A 7,973-nucleotide genomic window follows, 5' to 3' on the forward strand; every position below is an offset into this window, starting at 1 on the left:
GCAGCACGAACCCGGCCCCGCGGAAGCAGGGCCAAGTGGTAGCCTTTCGACTTCGTGGAGGCTGGGGCTTCATTAAAGAACCGGGTCTATATGCGAAGGTGTTCGTCAACCGCAGGGATGTGGAGTCGCATCTCCTGGAGGGACATCCGGATCGGGATCTCTACCCGGGGGACATTGTCACATACACCAGACATTTTGGGGAAAAGGGCTGGTTCGCATTGGATGTGCACAAGAAGAAAGGTCCGGTAGCGCACCAGGCCAAGGCTCCAGCACAGCCATCCCCCATAGCAAAGGCGCCCCCTTGTGACCGGTCTACTATTACTACGGAGACTACGGTGGTTACTCCGACGTGCACCATTGTCAAGACCACAACCTGCACCGTTGCTACCACTACCACCGTGGTAGCCGAAGGGTTGGCCTTAGTGACGGCTAGTACCCCGGCCGATTTGGGGTCCAGAACTGTAGCCACCCAGACTCCTGCCTGGAGCGAAGGGGCCCCTGGAGCCTCACCTTGTAGCCGCAGGTATCCGGGGCGGATGGCCCCGCCCACTGCTGCTGGCGGAGCTGCAACCACCAGAATCAGAGTAAACCTTGGAAACCTGAAACTGTAAATAGTTAATTGTTTGTCTTCCTGCTGTTTTACTGCTAGTACCCGTCTAGGGTTAATCCTTAAAGGGGTCCCTTTGTTTACCCGGTATCCATATCATTTTATTTTGCACAAGTTATCATTGTTTTCAAGGACTGCCGAATCATGGACGGTGAATGGTTCACAAACTGTTTTGTAAATAGTTCGCACCTTCTTAAAAGGTGCCCTCTACTGGTTTTACAAAGAAAGAAGACTTTGTGAAGAGACTGTTTTTGAATACAGCACACAAGTTCTTGCTTTCCAATGGACTTGCAGATAGAGAGAATCTGCACTACCTCAAAGAGACTTGGTTCCCTCTTAAAGGGAATGTTCACGTGTTGCACTTAAGTATAATGTTGCCTTAAGAAAGTTAAATTGTAATAATATTGAGACTTAGGAAATGTTAATAATGTTACTAGAGATTGAGGACAGGAAAAGTTGGAAGCCGAATTTCAACACAGTGAACCTGTAGGGGTTAGAGAGTCCTCCTGATAACCAGGGGCTGACTGGCAAATTTTAGCCTGGGGGGCAAGCACACAGCAGTGGCCCATGAGTAGCGGCTCATCCTTAAAGGGGTTGTCGGATCTTATGCTACATGTCTACAGACACTATGTGTGAATCCTCATATCATGCGCTATGAAGATTCTCTGGTGCCGGCAACAGGTGGTCTTGTGACTGCAAGCATGCGATATATATATTCCCAGCCACATTTCGACTAGACTGTTTTGGGCCTTGTTCAATACAGTTGCATTAGGCCATGCAAGTCTGGTCGGCATGTGACTGCATGTATGCAAATCACAAACTTACAGCCACACACCCGCCAAATGACCACAGCACTGCCAGCAATGTGAGAAGCACAAGTCTGCAGTCCAAAGAATGACAGAGTGAATACACCAATGACACACACACACACGCACAGCCCCACTGTATAATGACAGACACATGCACAGCCCCACTGTATAATGACACACACACACAGCTACACTGTATAATGACACACATACACAGCCCCACTGTATAATGACACACACAGCCCCACTGTATAATGACACACACACACAGCTACACTGTATAATGACACACAGCCCCACTGTATAATGACACACACAGCCCCACTGTATAATGACACACACAGCCACACTGTATAATGACACACAGCCCCACTGTATAATGACACACACACACAGCCCCACTGTATAATGACACACACACACAGCCACACTGTATAATGACACACACACACAGCTACACTGTATAATGACACACATACACAGCCCCACTGTATAATGACACACACAGCCCCACTGTATAATGACACACACACACAGCTACACTGTATAATGACACACATACACAGCCCCACTATATAATGACACACACAGCCCCACTGTATAATTACACACACAGCCACACTGTATAATGACACACAGCCCCACTGTATAATGACACACACAGCCCCACTGTATAATGACACACACAGCCACACTGTATAATGACACACAGCCCCACTGTATAATGACACACACACACAGCCCCACTGTATAATGACACACACACACAGCTACACTGTATAATGACACACAGCCCCACTGTATAATGACACACACAGCCACACTGTATAATGACACACACAGCCCCACTGTATAATGACACACACACACAGCCCCACTGTATAATGACACACACAGCCCCACTGTATAATGACACACACAGCCACACTGTATAATGACACACACAGCCCCACTGTATAATGACACACACACACAGCCCCACTGTATAATGACACACACACACAGCTACACTGTATAATGACACACACGCACAGCCCCACTGTATAATGACACACACATACAGCTACACTGTATAATGACACACACACACAGCTACACTGTATAATGACACACAGCCCCACTGTATAATGACACACACAGCCACACTGTATAATGACACACACAGCCCCACTGTATAATGACACACACACACAGCCCCACTGTATAATGACAGACACATGCACAGCCCCACTGTATAATGACACACACACACAGCTACACTGTATAATGACACACAGCCCCACTGTATAATGACACACACACACAGCCACACTGTATAATGACACACACATAGCCCCACTGTATGACACACACAGCCCCACTGTATGACACACACACACGCACAGCCCCACTGTATAATGACACCCACAGCCCCACTGTATAATGACACCCACACAGCCCCACTGTATGACACACACAGCCCCACTGTATAATGACACACACACACGCACAGCCCCACTGTATAATGTCACACACACAGCCCCACTGTATGACAGGCACACGCACAGCCCCACTGTATAATGACAGGCACACGCACAGCCCCACTGTATAATGACAGGCACACGCACAGCCCCACTGTATAATGACAGGCACACGCACAGCCCCACTGTATAATGACAGGCACACGCACAGCCCCACTGTATAATGACACACACAGCCCCACTGTATAATGACACACACACAGCCCCACTGTATGACACACACACGCACAGCCCCACTGTATAATGACACACACACAGCCCCACTGTATAATGGCACACACACACGCACAGCCACACTGTATAATGACACACACAGCCCCACTGTATAATGACAGACACATGCACAGCCCCACTGTATAATGACACACACACACACAGCTACACTGTATAATGACACACAGCCCCACTGTATAATGACACACACACACAGCCACACTGTATAATGACACACACATAGCCCCACTGTATGACACACACAGCCCCACTGTATGACACACACACACGCACAGCCCCACTGTATAATGACACCCACAGCCCCACTGTATAATGACACCCACACAGCCCCACTGTATGACACACACAGCCCCACTGTATAATGACACACACACACGCACAGCCCCACTGTATAATGTCACACACACAGCCCCACTGTATGACAGGCACACGCACAGCCCCACTGTATAATGACAGGCACACGCACAGCCCCACTGTATAATGACAGGCACACGCACAGCCCCACTGTATAATGACAGGCACACGCACAGCCCCACTGTATAATGACAGGCACACGCACAGCCCCACTGTATAATGACAGGCACACGCACAGCCCCACTGTATAATGACACACACAGCCCCACTGTATAATGACACACACACAGCCCCACTGTATGACACACACACGCACAGCCCCACTGTATAATGACACACACACAGCCCCACTGTATAATGGCACACACACACGCACAGCCACACTGTATAATGGCATACACACACAGCCCCACTGTATAATGACACACACACACAGCTACACTGTATAATGACACACACAGCCCCACTGTATAATGACACACACAGCCCCACTGTATAATGACACACACAGCCCCACTGTATAATGACACACACACAGCCCCACTGTATAATGACAGACACATGCACAGCCCCACTGTATAATGACACACAGCCCCACTATATAATGACACACACAGCCCCACTGTATAATGACACACAGCCCCACTATATAATGACACACACAGCCCCACTGTATAATGACACACACACACACAGCCACACTGTATAATGACACACACAGGCCCACTGTATAATGACACACACACACAGCCCCACTGTATAATGACAGACACATGCACAGCCCCACTGTATAATGACACACACACAGCTACACTGTATAATCACACACAGCCCCACTGTATAATGACACACACAGCCCCACTGTATAATGACACACACACACACAGCCACACTGTATAATGACACACAGCCCCACTGTATAATGACACACACACAGCTACACTGTATAATGACACACAGCCCCACTGTATAATGACACACACACAGCCCCACTGTATAATGACACACACAGCCACACTGTATAATGACACACACATAGCCCCACTGTATGACACACACAGCCCCACTGTATGACACACACGCACAGCCCCACTGTATAATGACACCCACAGCCCCACTGTATAATGACACCCACACAGCCCCACTGTATGACACACACAGCCCCACTGTATAATGACACACACACACACGCACAGCCCCACTGTATAATGTCACACACACAGCCCCACTGTATGACAGGCACACGCACAGCCCCACTGTATAATGACAGGCACACGCACAGCCCCACTGTATAATGACAGGCACACGCACAGCCCCACTGTATAATGACAGGCACACGCACAGCCCCACTGTATAATGACACACACACACGCACAGCCCCACTGTATAATGACACACACACAGCCCCACTGTATAATGACACACACACAGCCCCACTGTATGACACACACACGCACAGCCCCACTGTATAATGACACACACACGCACAGCCCCACTGTATAATGACACACACACACGCACAGCCACACTGTATAATGGCATACACACACAGCCCCACTGTATAATGGCATACACACACGCACAGCCCCACTGTATAATGACACACACGCACAACCCCACTGTATAATGACACACACACACGCACAGCCCCACTGTATAATGACACATGCACAGCCCCACTGTATGACAGGCACTCGCACAGCCCCACTGTATAATGACAAACACACACAGCCCCACTGTATAATGACATACACACACCCACAGCCCCACTGTATAATGACACACACACACCCACAGCCCCACTGTATAATGACACACGCACAACCCCACTATATAATGACAGGCACACGCACAGCCCCACTGTATGACACACACAGCCCCACTGTATGACACACACACACGCACAGCCCCACTGTATAATGACACCCACAGCCCCACTGTATAATGACACCCACACAGCCCCACTGTATGACACACACAGCCCCACTGTATAATGACACACACACACGCACAGCCCCACTGTATAATGACACACACACAGCCCCACTGTATGACAGGCACATGCACAGCCCCACTGTATAATGACAGGCACACGCACAGCCCCACTGTATAATGACACACACACAGCCCCACTGTATAATGACACACACACAGCCCCACTGTATGACACACACACGCACAGCCCCACTGTATAATGACAGGCACACGCACAGCCCCACTGTATAATGACAGGCACACGCACAGCCCCACTGTATAATGACACACACACAGCCCCACTGTATAATGACACACACACAGCCCCACTGTATGACACACACACGCACAGCCCCACTGTATAATGACACACACACGCACAGCCCCACTGTATAATGACACACACACACGCACAGCCACACTGTATAATGGCATACACACACAGCCCCACTGTATAATGGCATACACACACGCACAGCCCCACTGTATAATGACACACACGCACAACCCCACTGTATAATGACACACACACGCACAGCCCCACTGTATAATGACACATGCACAGCCCCACTGTATGACAGGCACACGCACAGCCCCACTGTATAATGACAAACACACACAGCCCCACTGTATAATGACACACACACAGCCCCACTGTATGACACACACACGCACAGCCCCACTGTATAATGACAGGCACACGCACAGCCCCACTGTATAATGACAAACACACACAGCCCCACTGTATAATGACACCCACACAGCCCCACTGTATGACACACACAGCCCCACTGTATAATGACACACACACACGCACAGCCCCACTGTATAATGACACACACACAGCCCCACTGTATAATGACAGGCACACGCACAGCCCCACTGTATAATGACAGGCACACGCACAGCCCCACTGTATAATGACAGGCACACGCACAGCCCCACTGTATAATGACACACACACAGCCCCACTGTATAATGACACACACACAGCCCCACTGTATGACACACACACGCACAGCCCCACTGTATAATGACACACACGCACAGCCCCACTGTATAATGACACACACACACGGCCACACTGTATAATGGCATACACACACAGCCCCACTGTATAATGGCATACACACACGCACAGCCCCACTGTATAATGACACACACGCACAACCCCACTGTATAATGACACACACACGCACAACCCCACTGTATAATGACACACACACGCACAGCCCCACTGTATAATGACACATGCACAGCCCCACTGTATAATGACAAACACACACAGCCCCGCTGTATAATGACAGGCACACGCACGGCCCCAATGTATAATGACAGGCACACGCACGGCCCCACTGTATAATGACAGGCACACGCACGGCCCCAATGTATAATGACAGGCACACGCACGGCCCCACTGTATAATGACACACACACACACACAGCCCCACTGTATAATGACAGGCACAAGCACAGCCCCACTATATAATGACAGGCACACGCACGGCCCCACTGTATAATGACACACACACGCACGGCCCCACTGTATAATGACACACACACACTCACACACAGCCCCCCTCTGTATAATGACAGGCACACGCACGGCCCCACTGTATAATGACACACACACGCACGGCCCCACTGTATAATGACACACACACACCCATTGTATAATGACAGGCACACGCACGGCCCCACTATATAATGACAGGCACACGCACGGCCCCACTATATAATGACACGCACGGCCCCACTGTATAATGACACACATGCAGCTCACAGATGCACGCAGCACACACACGCACGCAGCTCACACACACGCACGCAGCTCACACACACGCACGCAGCTCACACACACGCACGCAGCTCACACACACACGCACGCAGCTCACACACACGCACGCAGCTCACACACACACATGCACGCAGCTCACACACACACGCACGCACGCAGCTCACACACACACGCACGCACGCAGCTCACACACACGCACGCACGCAGCTCACACACACACGCACGCACGCAGCTCACACACACACGCACGCAGCTCACACACACACACACACACTCTCTCCTCATACACACATACACTCTCTCCTCATACACACACAGACACTCTCCTCATACACACACAGACACTCTCCTCTGTGGTGCAGGGGCGGCTGATGTCCATGTGCAGCTCTTCAGTTTCTCCTGCTCACAGCTCTGCACTGTCCCGGCACCTCCCCCATCTCTCCTTCTCTGCCGGGATAGCAGATAAGAGCAGGTGAAGCCGGAGCTCCGTGCACACACAGGCCGGTATGACGGTATGCTGACCTTTCATCTTGGCTGCTGGCTCTCTCCCTCAGAGTGGCAGTGGCGCATAGGAGCTTGCTCATCACATACCCCTGCAGCCTGCATATTAGGGCTGCTGGCGGGATGACACCATCGCGCACTACAGGTGCGCTATGTATTAGTCACTGCCAGTCCTC

The sequence above is a fragment of the Ranitomeya imitator genome, chromosome 4 (genome assembly GCF_032444005.1).
Source record: "Ranitomeya imitator isolate aRanImi1 chromosome 4, aRanImi1.pri, whole genome shotgun sequence".
Taxonomy (NCBI): domain Eukaryota; kingdom Metazoa; phylum Chordata; class Amphibia; order Anura; family Dendrobatidae; genus Ranitomeya; species Ranitomeya imitator.